Source organism: Aptenodytes patagonicus, chromosome 2, assembly GCF_965638725.1.
Source record: "Aptenodytes patagonicus chromosome 2, bAptPat1.pri.cur, whole genome shotgun sequence".
Lineage (NCBI taxonomy): Eukaryota > Metazoa > Chordata > Aves > Sphenisciformes > Spheniscidae > Aptenodytes > Aptenodytes patagonicus.
The window spans coordinates 153,203,143-153,221,441 of record NC_134950.1 but is presented as its reverse complement, the minus strand read 5'-3'; the positions used below and the strand labels follow the sequence as shown (position 1 = coordinate 153,221,441).

General features: G+C 38.9%; 1 protein-coding gene across 1 annotated transcript in view; it reads right to left on the bottom strand.

The window, feature by feature from the left end:
• MYO3A (myosin IIIA) overlaps positions 1 to 18,299 on the bottom strand; it is a 122,063-nt gene that overhangs the window by 90,400 nt on the left and 13,364 nt on the right. The gene's annotated exons all lie outside the window — the stretch shown is intronic.

The following is an 18,299-nucleotide window of genomic DNA, read 5'->3' as shown; positions in this document are numbered from 1 at the left end:
TAGCGAGCACACATTACCAGCAGATTAGTTTAGACCTGCAATATTTCTTATGTTCATTTTTATCACTTACAATTTTTCTGCAGGAAGAAGCAACAATGTAACTTTAACGACTAACTCTGTGGCAGTTACATACCCGCAAAGAGGAAATCATTACTTAAGCCCTTAAACTATCCATAATGCACGTAACAATACTCATTGATTGAAGAGCTGTTGCCTTTGTAAAGGAGTAGCTGCTTCCAATAAAACAGTGAAACAAATTGTAAGTTTTATACTGTATCATCCAGTAGCTTTTCATAGGAAAATAAATACCCACATAAGACATTTTACCAATGTAGCACAAAACAGTCATTCCTTTTGGCTACAGATTTTGAAGTCTATTCAAATCGAGGGCATAATTTATCAATAAAACCTTTCAACTACAGAACTCTAGACATCAGATACTTTTGTAAATGATTTTTTTTAATCTGTTCTTCTATACCTCTACATTTTTTCTGTGCTGCAATTACAAAAAGACTTGCACCTTACAGTATAAAACATTTTACAGCCCTTTGTACCCAAACATAACAATAATTTTCTGACTACTTTGGAACCCCTGGGTTGCATTGAACTTACACCACATGAATGCCTACACAAATACCATTCAATACATAAGTCTTGTTGCAGGATGTGTACCCCAACAGGTCAATGAAGGCTCTGGTCTGATAGATGCTGAGCTCTACGGCAACAAACTTGGAACTCACTTAATCTCACACTTCAGTGGGACAATATGCATGCTTAGAGAGGGAAGAACTCATATGCTTAAATGATGAGATTAAGCGCTTTGCTGGATCAGGGTCAGATTCCCAAGCAGGATTTAATTTACTGCCCTTAGCCATGCTGGTCTGCCTTCTCCATTGACTTTTTCTAGTTACTTTTTTTTTTTTTTTACAATGACATCCTTCCAGGGTCTCTATTGTTTTAACTTTGCCACATCACTGACATGTTTAATCAAACTGAATGGATGATGACAATTCTGGTTAATTTAATGCACTTGCATTTCAGGGCACTGAAACTGTCTGAAAAGTGACAAACCAATTGTGAAATAAATTACACATATGATATTCTTCAAACTATTTTTCTTCATTATCTAGTATTAAAATTTTGCTTCTTATAGATGGATATTCTTCTGTTTTTGTTACAGAGCTGGATATCTGTTAGTCTTTCTGTTCAAGGTTAAGAAAACTTAACACAGAAAGGAATATATTATTTTTGTAGGTGGGAGGAGGAAGAAACTATACCTCAGAAATCACCTTCTTCAATATTTAGGCAGTAAAGCCAAGACTGAATTTATTTGCCTGGGTCAGCAATGTTAATTTTTACTTTCTTAAACATGTTGCTTTAACTAATTTTTCTACCCCTCTCATAAGATATAAATCCCTATTACAAGATAAATATCTGTATTGTAAGATAAAACTTATCTAAAATATCAGGTAAAGAAAGATACTAAAACTGTGATTATTTTAGACCAAACCAAAACTGAGCCTGGCTATGTAAAAGGCCAGCTGAGCAGGTCTTGAAGAAATAAACAGAAGTTAGCCACACCACCATGGAAATCCTCCACCGACTCCCAAGGTAGGGCGGCTGCTTAGGCAGAGTTCAGCTGAGGATCTCATGGACACAGGTTCTTGCACGCACAGGGCAACTTTTCTTTTGCTACTTCTGTCTCAAAGAGTTGTACTTTTACTTACATCAGACAATTTGTATTTTTCTGACCACTAGCATAGGAGGAAGAGGGGAAAAAAGGCTAGGTATTAGAATGCAAGCAGCTATAAGGAGGAAAAGGGATTATTAGAATACAAACTACAATTAGAAAAGGAGATTATGGCAGACGCTGTATGTGTGTGCTCTGAGCTGCGTGGGGTGGGGAGGAGGGGAACGATGACGACAACGATGACACAGGTTAGTATTAACCCTGTTCTATTTTTCTACAGGCCAAACAAGTCCTCACGGGTAAAACGTTGCATCCGGTCTCATTTCCTATTTCTACTGTCCATTTTTTGCAGATGAAGCTGCTACACGTCCCTATAACCATGCACATAACTAAAGTTCAAATGGTGATTCTTTCTCCTGACTCAGGCTATCAAATTGTATGTGTGTTCAACGCAAGCTTATCATAAACACATCAAAAAGTCCCCCTCATAATGAGTCAGGTTCTTCTCTTCCCTCTCAAAAGTAGCTACAGTAACTACGATAATCCTGCCTAATGCAGTGCTGGACCATGCTTGCTTGGGAATCTGAGTAGACAGGGAGATAAATTATCCTTGGGGATGTTGACCAGGATCTAGTTCATGACATAAAAACTTAAAGGGGAAAAAAACCCCTAAACTAAAAAAAAAAAAAATCACATTTCCTTAACTCATACAGTCCTTCAGTGAGAGATTATGGGATAAACATTATTTAGCAGTACTGCTGGACTGGAAGTTTCCTGAGGTGTTGTTAAATATTGCAGCTTATAATTATGATCTCTGCTGCTTCTTAGTAGCATGCTGTCTACAGTAAAACCTGTGTAGCCTCTTACCAAAGTTACTGAATTTGAGTTAAGCTAACTGTAATGCTTGGATGACAAGAAATCATGAAGGCAACAGACGTAATTTTTTCTAAAGATCTTTCTAGTTTCCAGTGGAAGCATCTAGAGAAGAGAGGTGCTGGTAGCTATTATTTCGTTGCAAGCATTGTGAACTCACATGGCCAAATAGCTAATCAGTCTGTGCCATGACTTCACATCATTTGGTAAAATCTCCTCAGAATACCTTGATGAAGGACACTATAAGCAGAAAACAAGAAACGCATGCAGAACTTGGGACACAGACATGCAGTAGAAGCTACGTGTCTATCTGAGCTATGCAACAGGGCTGCTTCCTACCCTAAAGGTTAAAGTAACTCACCAAAAGCAAATGTCCTTCAAACTGTTATGAGACATGGGCTCTTCCAGGAGGAGAGAGTAATAATTCTATTTCTCTTTCCCATACTCCCCAAAACACACACACATGCACACATTCTCTCTTGCACGCACAAACACAGTTCTTGTGGTTCATATCACTTTTATAATACCTATTATAAGCAACCAGTAGCCCCAGGAGGAAAAATGGGTATGGGAGAAGTGGTGATGGTGTCTGTTAGCTCAGGTTTGGCAGCACAAGTAGTAGAAGATGTAAACTGAATGGACTTTCTCAGTTTGCTTCTCAGATAGCACATACTCTGGTATGTGAAATGCCTGCTAAACCAAAGCCCTTCAGCCTGAACCGTTTTTAGGAAGTCTCCAAAGGCTGCATTTTCCCAAGGAAGGATAGAAATCCTCTTCTAAGCTTTGAATAAACTTAATTTAAAGAGAGACGCTCTTATAAACATCCAGCCTATGAGACATGGTAACGGAAGATATTAATGATCCTCCCACAAGGATGTTATTTAGAAATGTCATCTTGATAACTATGTACATGAGCAATTTTCATCAATTTAATGTTAGTCCCTTCTTCTATTGTTCCCTTGTGATTTACAGGTATTTTCTTTACCGGCGGTTTTTTCACTGCCTGCAGCAATAAGAATGCAAATATTACCTGCAAACACAAGCAACTAAAAGGGGGGTAAACTGAACCCTTCGGGCTACCTAAAAGGGGGTGGAGAAGACAGAGACAGACACTTCCCAGAGGCACACAGCAAAGGATGAGAGGCGACAATGCCCAACTGCAAGACAGATTCCTACTGGACATAAAGGAAAAATTTTCCCACCGAGAGTAGTTAAGCACTGGAACAGATTACCCAGCAAGTCTATGTTATCGCCATCCTTGGAGGTATTCAAAACTTGAATGGAAAAGACCCTGTGCAAACCTGTAACATTGAAGTTAATCATCTTTGAGCTATAATTTTCTATGATTCATAATATTTGGATTTTAAAATATTCAGTCCCTAGTTTGGATATTTAGACAGCAGAAACAGGGGGAAAGGACTAAGGAAATCTTGCATACTCAGACCAAGGGAAAGAATAATTTGATAGAAAGCTTGATCCATGTAAAAACCCGCCTGAAAGGGCTGTAGCTCTGATGGCCATACCTAGCTGTATCAGAAGAGGTGCTTATGACTGCTACAGTGGTAGCGAAGGGCTCCTCCCTTATGATTTTCTGGCACTCAAAAGGCAAAGACTCATACTGGGATGACATACAGTCCTCCACCCACCCATCTGCCACAGCCCTGTACTACTGTAATTGAGCTATTAGTATGCAAAGCTATCTTCAGCAATAGATTTATAAAATAGCATGATCCTAACACATGAAATGTCAGTTAAAATTGCCATCACATCACAGTCATGCAGGTGTTCTTTGTAGGTCTTACTCACTCTTCATCTGACCCAGCTGATACATTTCTCTCTGTTCAGCTCTTCTCGATTCTGATGCCCATTGAATAAGGATTCAGTATCAGCTTCGTTTTTAAGAAAACTATCAGTTGCACTTTTGTTAGGGCTATTACAGCCTTTAATCATCCAACTGCTCTTGATTTATGCATCTGTACTAGGCTGTCAGGTAACATTTGCTTGCATCCTGCAGTTGTCAAGGTGCTTTCATCTTATTTCAGTAGCTTGGATGTGAATAGCGGGGCAACTACAATTACTACCTTCCCTGTCTTTACAGGCTGCACAGACATAAATGACTGCGTAGCATATCACATATGCACAACTTATGGCATGCACGAATGATAGTAATGAAAAAGTCGTGTTGTCCAACCTTGTTTTAAAGTTTTCACACATAAGAATGCTAAAAATACTTTTTAGGCACTAATCTCTATTTTTTTCTGTTCTTAGAATACATCAATAATCTGACCTGTTCCACTGAGCATGCAGTACAGCAGTGCATGCTGTACATGCATGCACAGCCTCTGAGCTGACTGTACCTTCCTTTTAGTACTGACTGCTGTAAGAACAAAAGATTCTTATTTGTTGCTGTTTTGTTGTCATAAAACTACAGAAACATAGGAGTAAAAGGGACGTCAAGAAATAATTTAATCCACTGCATTTGCACTGTGTAGAGATCTGGTACTTTCAGGTGGTCCTTGACAGCTATTTGTCTAACCTGCTCCTAAAAATCTCCCACTGAGGGAGACTCCAATCTTTCTAAGTAGCCTGTTTCTGTGTTTCACTAGCCTGATAGTTAGAGCATTTTTCCTACTATCCAACCTGAATCTTTTTTGCTTCCAATAAAACTGCTTTATTTTTGCCCTTCCCTCCAGTAGTCTTTGATAATATATTGTCATTATTCTCTATTTAACATCATCTCTGTCAGACTACTGTCACGATATGTCATTTTTCTCTTTTTTAGGCTGTACAAAGTTAGTTGCTGTAACCTTTTGAAATCATCCATGTGTTCTAAATTTAGACTGCCTGCAACTTGCCACTGATGTTTGTGATATGTTTTGCCCCAAAATGCATACAGAATCCCTTTGGAAGTCTTGTCTTGGCTGGGAAAAGCTGAACAGAACAGAACAACCTCCACTTTGCAGAGAATCCCTTTCTGTAGTCTCATTGCCCAGTCAGGTATGTCCCATTTCTTCTTCCTATGGATAGCAGTACTTTGCATGTGTCTACTGATTTTTTTTCCTCTGATTCAAAAAAATTCCCTCCAGTATTCACAACTGTGAATCTGATGCTAATCTCCAACGTCCCTGTAATTAAACTAGGTGTCCACTCCCAACTTTTTCTGTGGACTTTGTTTCATCACCCAAGTTATTAATAAATAGAAACAGACCAAAAGCAGATGCTCACTTAAGATTCTCCCAGCCCAAAAGTGAACTACTGAGTCCAGTTTTATGAAACAGAGGTTATCATCTGCTTTATTGTTTATGTGAAGTTTCTGTATTTCCTCATTTTCCTCACAAGAATGTCACATGGGACTATATCAAATCCTTACAAAAGACCCATCTCATCTATTGCTTTCCCCTTGCTACACCAGTTATCCTGTTAAAAGAAGAGATTTTATTAATATGATTTATTCTGGTCCAATCCAAGTTGACCACTTATCACGTTACTGGGTTCTGGGTATTTCTACAGTGGTTTCTATTAATTTGTTCTAGAATCATTGTGGGTATCAAAGTTAGACTGGTCTGCATTTTCCTAGGTCATTATTTTTCCTCACTTTGTAAAGACATATATTAAACATTCTTGTATCTCATTTCTCTCGTCTTAGTAACGTAATCTTGTCCTTACCACTTTCCACATTAGCCTCTCTGAGCTTACCCTTAAATGCCTGTACCTTATTTTTGTTTCTGATATTTGAAGGCATTCTGAAATATTAAAAGAAGCAAAGCCTGATGCATTCTTACTCATCTCTTACTGTGCTTTTATCTTTTCTCTGCATCAGCTAATTTGCTATTGTGTGTTTAATGTCTTTCAATAACTGCCAGCTATCCTGCTTTCCTTCATTTTTACACTATTTTTCCTAAGCACAGGTACCTACCAGTTCCCCAAGCTGGGTGAAGCATACTCTCTTAAAGCCCATTATCCTTACCCTGCTGTTCCACCATCCCTCCTTTCCTCAGGAAAGTGAACACAATTATTTTGGGGCCTTTTTCACTCAAATTTCCTTCCATCTTCAACTTTTCAAAAGACATCTTCTCTATTAGAACAGAACCCACCTGATACAGCCGTTTCCAGAGTCACTTTCTTTGCCTTCTGTCTCCAAGACAGAACTTGATGGACTGTCTGTCTCACAATCCTGGCTGTCACGCAGGGTCAGCTGTGACCAGATTAACTCCTATTCTCTGCCTACGGTGTGACATGTCTTCACAACTACTACCACCAAAGAGCACATTCCACTGACAGCACCTAACACCTACCACAAATACTTGAAGGTCCTTGTGAAGACTTACAGGGAACTAAATCAGTTTCTTCAACGGGCCAAGTGGTTCAATACACAGCTCCTATCTGCGCACTGTAGTTTTAATTTCACCTCAAATGGAAGAAAGATGTGCACTGTGGCTCCTACTTTTCCTAACAACAGTACAAGATAACCCATAACCAAAAGAAACCATAGCAATGCTCTATGCTTTTAGGTAAAGTTGATTGCTTTCAATTTAGCATGAATGAAACGTATCACTGAAACAGACATCTTTCCCAAGTTATTTAGCTTCAGTGATCACAAACCATGTGGTATTTATAATTTTGCTCTCTTACATCATCTAGCACGTCCAGGGCTGTGTTAGTCAGAGCCTCATGGGTGTTTGTTTGTTGCTTCTGATTTCTTCACTTTCAGTTTGGCTTTTAACTTATTTTCTTTGGCACCCACATGCACTGACAAGACAGTCAGCCAGAGGAAAAGTTTGCCTATTCCACCTTATGCAACACTGGCCTTCACAGCCTCGTTATCTTTCTCAGTCAGGACATAGATATCTCTACCTCACACCGTGGCCAAAATTGGAAAGCCACATCTATGCCAATATTGTATTTTTCTAAATTTCTTCTTTCAAACAGCATAATTGAATGAAGCCACCAGGCTTTACATACACAAGAAGGAAAAGAAGTAATCCCCTCAAAGGAGGATTTTTTTCTGTTCTAAAACTTTTGTAGTATTGTTTTGTCTCTAACAGAATGAAAAAAAGCAAGTAGGTGACAGTGCTGTACAAAAGGTTTACTGGGCACAGCCCAGCTGAATTCCCCAGCTAGCTTTTCCTGATCAAACTTCATATTGCATCATCCCATAATTCATATTCTTTATCTTATGATATAATACATTTACATCCCCATGAAGCTGCTAATGAAGAAATGAATGTATCATCTGTCCATATCTCCTCCCTAAAGGAGTATACAGCTGAAGTGATACCAAGCTATGATTTGGAATAGTGCTGTGTAAAGCAACTGAGATCTAAATCACCGGATAATATATTTACAACAGAAATTCTGAAGGAGCTTCAACGATAGCTTCACAGCCTAGCAACAGCATAACACAGCTGTAATTTTTTAAAAATCAAATAAATGGAAGGATCATTTTGCAAAATCAGAGCTAACCTACCTACAAAACTGAAAGGCACTGGTCAGTAAAGAGCCCAGGACTTTCTGAGCAAATGCAAGAGGCAGCTTACTAAGACAGAACATTCTGAAACCGAAAACTTAGTGCAATTCATCATTTTATTATACACAAGGAGCAGTGGTAAAAATAACATTTAGAGTGCAAAACCATTCACTTGGCTAGGGAGAAAAAGGAATGCCTAAGTTTGGGATCAATAATGTCAACAGAAGTATTTCTACAGACTGCTGCAAACTTAGCTGAGGCTCTGGAAAACACACAGAATCTTGTAAGCAAATAGGGCAGCCTGTGGTAACAGCGAGCACTTCACAGCTTTTATTGCCTGCTCAGAACCATGTTGCTTTCGTTCATTCTTCACCAATTAAGAAACATTTCAAAGCACCTTCCTCTCTTGTAGCATCATTTCTATATGATTTGGGGTTCAGACAGTAGTTCCAAGTACTACCGTGTCCACACTACACATAATTCATTTTATGTCTGTGTTCCTACATGAAGACAATAATTAAGTATAATTCACTGTAATTTAAATTACTGCAATAGAAATCTTCCCTATTGAGTTTGAAAGCATGGCTGGGGAAGCACAGATCCAAACAATGGGGCTTGCCTAAAGGATCCTTTTACAAAAGGAGTGAAGCTGAAACACACTCAGCCAAAAGGCAATTCCTCTCCTTGCAGGAGTGTGCAGGACAGGTCAGCTTAACCGCTCTAGGAGTTGCCTGCCTCTCTCTGGTGACTACAAAAGGAGCTATGGTGACTCTGTAACTGCCATGGGACTATAACGCAGCAACAACATCCTGAAGGACATTCCAAAACATTCTTAAAGAGAATTTTCTAAGAACCAAAAGGATGCTAAACTCAAAAGACTCTTTTTTTTTTTTCTTTTTTTCTTCTTTAAATAAACTACTGGAATGATCAACTCAGAGAAACTAGATCAGATAGAATTGAAATTAAAGTGCTCTGTAAACCAATCTCTCCCTGCTCACTGTGTCTGTGCAAGGCAGTTCCTTGCTTCCCGGGTTTGGTTTCAGCAAAGTCAGCAGCTTTCTGAACTGCAACAAACACTGACATCCTTTCTGGAGCCCAGGAAACTTTTCTTTTTGTCACCACTGACACCTGGCTGTCTGCTTTCTGCATGTCCTGGCTCCTTGTTCCTTGCTATGGTACTCTTCTCCCATAGTCTGCAGGCTCCAGCCCTCTCTGCCCAATAAAGAGTAAGGACAAGGAGACCTCTCTCCCTACAGACACATCCATTTGCTCCAGTCACTCCCTTTATAAAGGGACCCAACATGTAAACTGAGAACAAACACAGCAAAATTATATTGTCTATCACACTTGAATTTAAGCATTTAACCCTCAGGTGTCTAAAGCAAAAAGAGACAAGCCTTAGCCCAAGCATTCTTACGATGATTGATGCCATCCCCCACTACAGCTTAGGGAGGTTTGGTAATCTGGGATTTAACCAAAAGCTATGCAAATGTGGGGTTTGGTTTTGGCGTTTTGTGTTGTTTTTTTTTTTTTTTAAATAACCTCACATCTTTACTAAAGATGTGATCAAAAATAAAATGTACAGAAAGCAAAGTGATGTTAAACATTAGAATGTGAAAGGCATAGTATTCACATGCTATTTAATTACATAGTGGAATGGTAAAACTTAGGGGTTTTTTTCTGGGCTTTTGCTTTACTCCATGGTGGCAAAAATTGTTAGAGGTTACTCAGAACCAGCGTTTTGTATGTGCAGTATTCTCCAGCAAGGTGGGCCATAACATATGCTCACCAGTTGTTTAAAAGATACGGACTGTGCAAACCACAATGTAATATGAAATACTCATTACACAGAGAAATTACGAGTATTTACTAAAACTTTGAAGCATCAAATGATAGCTGTAGCCACACATCTTTGATCTTGAGAAAATAGGATATAATTCAAGAGTGAAAATTTGCTATAATTGGGAAGCAAAGAGGGACACATCAGAAATGGAGAAATCAAGGCTGATTCAGACAAGTAATGGATCAAAATATTCAGTGTTGGTCCGAATGGAGCAATTATAACCAAAGACATTACTGAAAAATGACCCATGTTGAGAAATATGAAAAAGCAATTTTCAATTGTTTAATTTTTCTTCTATATATGTCATTTGGAAATATCTGATAATATTTAGACAAATGACAACTCCCTTCCCTCCACCCCACCCCCCATAAAACCCAAATGGACTAGTTATTTTCCACTATGCTAATTTCCTGAAAGATTATTGTTTTATAGCAAATCTCCTGTATCAAAAAAGGTACATATCTGCTTTCTTATTATAACTCTTATTATATATTCCATTATACAGAACAACTTCCATCTGAAGCTTTTTTTGAACTTCACAAATGTGCCTTTATTCCCTTAGATGGAAACGTATCTGCATATAGTAACTGCTGTATCTAACAAAAGCATACTGTAAACATCCCAAAGGAAAATCCTAAATAAATTATTCATCTGTACATACCACAAGGTCCTCTATTTCATGTAAAAGAGAAGTAACTGATACAGCGATGTCTCTAGTTTATCTCAGGTAGGCTCATCTCTTTGAAAGCCAAAATGAGACCGTTGGGTCCTGCTTCTAGGCGTTCCCACAGATTCCTGTGGGACTCACTCCAGCCAGTGCTTGTTAGTCAGAGAGGCCTCGCAGAAAAATGCATGTCACTGAATTCGGATTTTCCCATTCTTGCCAAAACTATCACAGCAATAAGAACAACTCCAGTTTCCATATTCCTACCCATTCCTTACAATTGTATTATATTTTTAAGACAAATTCTTCATTCGAATGGAGTTCAACAATTGAAGTCCCAACAGCTTCAATGACATGAAATTGCCTGCTAAACTTTAGATACACTGGTCTAAGTCACTCCCACCATGCAACGTCCCAAAAGGAGATCACATGATCAGTGTCTCCCCAGGCTCCGAGCCTTCCTGCAGGCTCTAAGGCTGCAGATTTTTTCAGCCAAACGTCTTTCCACATCAAGAACAAGCATTAGCTGCTTTGCAACACTGACAGCAGCTCCTCTGCCTGTCTTCCACGCACTGAGAGGTGCCATGAAGAGTGACAGCGCCATTAGCTGAGAAAGGAAAGAGATCAAGCTAATGGAGAGAAAAATGCTTTACTGCCGGCCATCAGGACTTACATGGTGCTGGAAAGCTCAGCAAGAGACAAGGGCAGAACTACTCACCTTGCTCTGAGCTTTCCTTTTCCGTGCTCAGCCTGCTTTGGCACAAACAGCACTCTGAAGTGGTAGCCTATGCCTGGATGCAGAAAAGGAGCAGTGTCTCCTGAAGAGTCTTGTATTACCCATGTGAGGGTGACAGCACATTCGCACTGCAAGAACTATACCTGTCCCCTGCCCCATACATGTTACAGGACTCCTTGCCCTTTTAGACTGGGATATGGGACTGAGGTAAAGGCATTGCATCCCTGGTCAAGGAAGATTATCTAGATAGATCAATATTTTAAAAAATCTGTTTATTTACCTAGCACGCAGAACTTATCAGTCCCCCTACAGAGCTCATAAAATCAAAATTAATGAGTCAGAAGTAAATATATTGTCACCTACTGCAAAATTTGAGACAAGTGTAAAAGTTGAAGAATCTCTCTTGGTTGTTTGTGGTTTTTTTTGGGGGGAGGTGTTTGGTTTTGTGTTTGGTTTTTTTTTAACAGTTTCTTGTCACTTTTCATGTTTTACATCACCCAGTCTCCCAGCTCTTAAACAGCTGAAGCCTCACCCACGTTAAGCCACACAACAGCAGCAGAAATATTTGGATGATAGATCTCTGCCTTTCTTTTTGTGTGTGGAGGTAGGAAAGGGACCTGAATTTCATAATACATTGTTACGGTTGTCCTGATCCTAGAAGTTCGTATTATGCTTCTGGCTGCTTTAGCCTCAATTTTTTAAAAATACCAATACCTAGATCTTACTTTGGACAGTGGCTGCTCCTCTTTTGTAGCAAACCACACTGCAACCTAGAATTACACTGTTAGTATCTCAACTCCCCAGCTCAAAAAAAATCTCCCTTCCCCAATGCAACTGGACCTGCTGAGACTGATACTTCTTTAGATGCATAACTATACTTCACAGATAGGACATTATATAACAGAGCAGAGGATTTCTTCTTATAAAAAAAAAAAAAAGAAAAAAAGGACGCATTTCAGTGAATTACACCATATATTACAATTACATGCGAAAAAGCAACATGATCAGAAACTCTTCCATGTATAGTAGGTCAGTGAAGGATCCAAAACTATTAGCACACAAGATTTGGTCATTAATTATACTCATTTTTCTCTATCTGACACATATGTAAATTGTGCTGTCACTGTTCATTTATGAATCTGTGAGGAAAATTTATACATATTTCATGAATTCTAGGGCTTTCTCTGTGACCACGGTTGGCATTTACAAACATCTGGAAGCATCTGATTTGCTAAACTTCTCTCCCCAAACACCAGATACAACAGTGCAACAGCACAGCAGACTCACTCCAGGCCAGATGCAGCAGTGGAGATGTGTTGTTCAGCATTCTTCATTTTACCCAGGAGTTACTGCAACACCTTCTCTTGGCCTTGTTGAGTTCTTATCCCTAACCAGCCACCTCTGACCATGCCACTCTTCCCTTGAACCCTCACGCTGGCTGCCCCTTCTCAATCACATCAGATATGAGCTAGTTGTTTTTACTGTCAGGACCCGTAGCAGTCCTAATACCTTTCCTTAGGCAGCAACAGATCTACTCCTATCCTTGATCAACTACTCACAGTGCTGGCATCCATCACCAGCTAACTGTAGGCGTAATATGTTTTCCTTTCTGCTTTGAAGGAGCAGCCAAACCAAACAGAAAACCACACCGCTATCATCCTTCAAATCCTCCTTAATAACTCTCCTGTGCTGCAATGCTGACAAATGCTTGCAGCTGCTTGAGATCACAACTGACTTCTGTTATCCCCTTGGTTCTCCATTTCCAGATCCATTTGTTCTATTTGGCTTAAAGCTTTGATGTAAGCTCCCTGCTATGAAGGCTCACTTTTAGGATTGGAAAGGAGTGAGTAACTGACACTCTACACATTGTGCTGGCCTCTCCATCTCTGGGCAAATTCAAGAATGGTAATTCTTCTAAAGGATCTGCACAAAACCAGAAAGGACTTGTATCAGGAGATCTCAGCTTGTTATATACTCAGTATATGTAAGTGACTCACCAGACAATTACAACTGCCCTTATAATTAGTAATTGAGTAGGAACTACACTGGTTTGCTACCCTGTGCTTATCACACAGCAACAGTCTTTGTCAGATAGGTTCTCTCACAGTTCTTACCCTGTCACAAGCATTTTGGCTAGATGGGCAAGCTTTCCCAGGCCAGGCAAGCCACTAGAAATCATCTTGTAGCAATGGACTGCCATTACCCTGGTACAGCAGGTTGGCAGTTTGGCATACTGGCACTTTATTCCTTTTTTCCACATGGGGCTACAGTGTCCTCACTCAGATTAAATGGAATCCACACCATGGGTTTGTACTTTGTCTATGCTTGCGAAAAGAGGCCCAGGTGAACTGAAGCACTACAATTTTCTGTGTTCTAGTTTAATTCAAGCTCCTGAGAGCTTCTATTTACTGGGTTTAATGGTTTTGTTCCTTCTGAAGAAAGCAACACAAATAGAAGCATCCCAAGGATTTAAAAAGATAATTTAGATATTTGTACATTTAAAATTTTTCTTCTTAGTGTTAACTTTAAAAGATCAAAGTTAAGTAACAAATTTGAATCACTTCAGGCAAATTTTAAATTAGGAAACGTAGCTGCCACTGGATCACAATAATCCTTCATGATAATCTTTCTGTAATTCTTTTGAGTTACCAGTATCTCGTTAGCAGGTTCAATTAACATCAAGAAATATCCAGAAGATTGAACTCAAAATATACCACTTTGCCTGCAACAATGTAGAATGATACAAGTTACGGATTTATTTAATGCATTTATTTTCCCACATTATAAGGTTGAGGGAATGGAAAAGGCTAACATGCCACTTCTTTAGAGAAGCAGGTCCCAAGCACAAGCTATTCTACACCTTCACATGATTTCTCTGATGAAGATTACACTAGAACAAGAAAAGGTTCTACATGAGAACAAAGATGAACCAGGTTCATTTCAGTCTGGACTGTGCCTAACCAGCACCTGTACAGATTGCACTAGCTACTCAAATATTGTTTGCGAAGGTACTTTTTAAGTACCTGGTCAGCAAACAGAGCTTGCAGTTCACTGCAAATTGTAACATATTCCCCCTTTTCAAATGAACAGGATTCTAAATTTCTTACCACACACTGAAAAATATTTTGGAAATATTTTCATAATGTTGAAAACATTATATTCTAATATTATATGTAGTAATAAGTATATAATAATGACACAAAATTTAAAATTGCATGCTCTAAGAGGAGACTGTATAGCATGACAGTACCATCATCAGGTTTACTGTGTCCATAAATGGATACTAAATAGAATAGTCTGAGACATCCTTAATACAACAATCATGGTTGCTGGAGAGCATGAGGGAAATGGGCTGCAAAAACTGGACAAACTCTTCCTAAATAGCATCTTCTAGTGCCACCGTAGGAGACAGAATGCTGTGTTACATGGACCATTGGTCTAACTCAGCAGGGCATTGCAAATGTTCTTGAAATGTTCACGTACACACTAGGAGAACCATAACACCTAAAAAGAATGCTTTGACAGGCTTCTTGACATTCAGCACAAAGGGATTCATTTCTATAACTTCCTGGCAATTCCTTCCACCTCTCCAGAAATGGACATACACCTCTCCAAAAATGGAGAGGTTTCTACTAAAGGCTTTGATATTACAAAACTGTATTTTTAGGTGGGAAGTCGCTCCATCCAAACTTTTTTTCCCTACCAAGCTAAGTTTTAACTCATGAAAACAAAATCTTTTTTTTACTATAAAAATAATGGATGTTCCTTCTATTTCCTAAGCATAAAAATGTATTGAGAATGATAAAATATACTAGTTTACTTATGTGACTCACAAACCCAAATCCATCTCAAATATGGCATGCATAACTATGTGTCTTTTGAAAATGGACTAAGATGCTTCTTAAAGTTCTACCTGATCTGCGTAGGAAATGAACTATAGAAATTTGTTGCATTATGATTCTTGGCCTCTGGCTTACAGTAGCAAGTAAAAGCTGTGTAAGACCTACCATTTACCTTGCTGTGGTATTTTCAGACTTCACTCAGTCTTGACTAGGTTGTTCTTTGCACCAGATCTCAGTCAAGGGCTGTGCCACTTTTCTCCCCACCTGCCCTTGACCTACACGCTCACCTGTAGGGCCTGATTTGAGTCACATCTCTGCTCCATCTTCCATCAGCTGATTTCCAACTATCTCGCATCTATTCCCTTCTCAACTAACATCCAGAGCAGAAAGAAATGGGCTATGGCACACTCTGCCTTAGCTATGTCATCATGCTGATGTCTGCTGACATGAAACTGCTAAGCTGATTCATCCCAAGTATAATACCCAAGTGGTTTCTTTTCAACACAGACTCATTTCTTCTGCCTGCATCTCTGGACACATGTGACAAGGCTTAATACACCTGGCAAGAATCTTCCCTCCAGCAATATTCTTCATTGTAAATGTGATTCGAACAGCACCCACACAGGGGCAGATGTTCAGCCTATCTGAGTGCAGCCTACAGAGAGAAGGGCATTTCTGAACTGACAGTCAAGAGTACTGTTATTCCATACAGATGTATTCCTGTTTCACATTCATTCCTCTAGGTGATTTCCTTAAAAATGCTGAACTGAGAAAGTTAGGTTACTTTATGACCAAAAGATGCTACTGACACTAAAAGCTCTCATATTATTAGTTTTCCTCTAGTCTTTAATTATTTGTTAAAATTCATGGTCTATACTAGTCTCAGATTTAGGTCCCTATGTGTTAAGATGAACACAACACAGTAACTTTACACTTCTACAAATACTGTACTAGAGTGTCACATGCAGAAGTGTGTTATGCAAAAAGGTTGTTTATTTTTCCAAGTAATCATTATGCACGTTGTTTAACTGATTAAATCTACACTGAAAGGTTAAATCAAAGTATGAAATTGACTACATATCTCTTGATACTTTATTATATCAAAATATATATCATGTTTATTTTAACAGAAAAAAAATTAATGAACAATAGTTCCTACTCTCTCAGAAGCATACTTCCAGCTCACAGCACTGCAACTTCAAAATGCTTTACAAGATCAGTTAGGTAATCTGCACATTAGCACAGAGACAGAGAAATACAACAAAGAAAATGAAATCCAAATGTTCAGTAGAAAATGAGGAATTTCACTTCAAATTGGAAAAAAGATTTTCTATGAAGGCATGTGCTATTAGGCAATTATTAAGTGAAGAGATTCAGAAGAAATGTCATGTTTACCCAGGATTATTCTGTAACAGATCAGTTCCATCATTCTGAAGCAACAGGTTTTGGCTTCTATAGACATAGAAACTGTCAGATGACCCACACCAATAGGTCAGCTCCAAATTCCGTTCAGTTGTAGGTAAATATTTCTTGATAGTCATCTGGTTTAATGATTTCTAGTCAGAGGATTGTGAACATCCAGTGCTTCACAATGACATATGCCTCAGAGTGAGCAGCAAATTAAAGCATCCATTTTAGTTAAAAATGGAATGTCCAACTATCTTGTCCAAGAATTTGAGAGTACAGGTTCACAACAGGTACCAAATCACGTAAGAATAGATTCATTTTAGAAAACAGAGATGGAAGGTGGGGCGGAATATTTCACACCAAGACTGCAATAATCTCATAATCATAAACCCATCCAAGGTCTTTTCCAGTATTCAGAATGGGTGGTAACTTATGAGGTCTGACAATTTTATGATAATTCAAGTATTCAGGACTAAAATCTCTCAAGAACCCTTTACAATATTGTAGGATAGTCTTTTTAACTACTTGGTCAGTTTTGGCCTCAAAACTGTACCTCAGCCACTCACCTTAGCCTAGTTCAAACCCAATTAGCCTCTTTTCTCCAAAATCCAAACATTATCAAGTGCAACACAAAACAGCTACCAAAAACTATGGGATACGTCAAAAATCATCACACTATATATACTAAAAAAGGTGTAAGAATTGAACAGTACAGTTCATATAACCAATGCTGAAGACTGAATTAGGAGGAAAGAAACCTGGCAATAATCTTTCTTTCCAGACTGGCTTGCTGTTGATACATTGCATGGGACACATCTTAAAGAGCTGAGGATTTTTTTCCTCTAGGAAAAAATGATTTAATAACATCTCCATATATGGATTCAAACACTCCACAGAGTAACTTCATTGGTAAACTACAGAGGTAGCTCTAAGCCCATTACTAAATGCTGAGTTTTGCCATCTATCACCACCTGTTCTTACTGGAATTTGAGAAACTTGCCCTCCAAAGCCTCCTGCCCACATATCCCATCACAGAACACAAAAGCAGAGCAGAGCAACAAGCTCTGCTTTCAGTGCCCCACTGCTCCTGTAAGCTCTTCCTGGCAGCTGCAGCTTTGCGGGAATCCAGAATACTACAGTGCACAATAGTCTGCATCTGATTCTCTGCTTTTCCTCCTTGACATCATTTTGCATTCAGATACTATGGAAGCTGCTTCACATTATGCGAACTGCAGTGGTCTACACTGTTTGTCCTTCCAGTCTTTGGGAACTATCAACAGGCTAGGTGCAAAAGGTCCACCTTCATTTCAGAGGATCACACAGAATTTGCAGGGATTAGTTGATAGCTTTTTTGAGAGAAGGAGATGAGAAAGATCTCCCCCTTGGTATCAAACTCTGCAAATCTAAATTTCAAGACTGGATTCCCCTCCTCAGGGGAAGCAACAGTTCTGAATGAAAATGCTCTTTTATGATAAAATAAATAAAAAATCCACCCCAAACCCCAAAGCAATGGAAACAGAGGTCTCTGTAAGCTAAAGACTAATCACCACCTTTATGAATTTAGACACAAATATATTGTTAAAAAAACCCCCAACAAAACAGAATGGAGATGATGAATATATCTTCATTCTTATAAACTATAGGACACCTAAATAGCTACTGTGAAAAACAAACTGCAATGGCCCTGTAAAACTGCATACAAGCTGAAAGGAAGGTGACACTTCAACAGAGGAATCTGTTCCACAACAGTTTTCTTTCACAGACACTTCTATTAAAA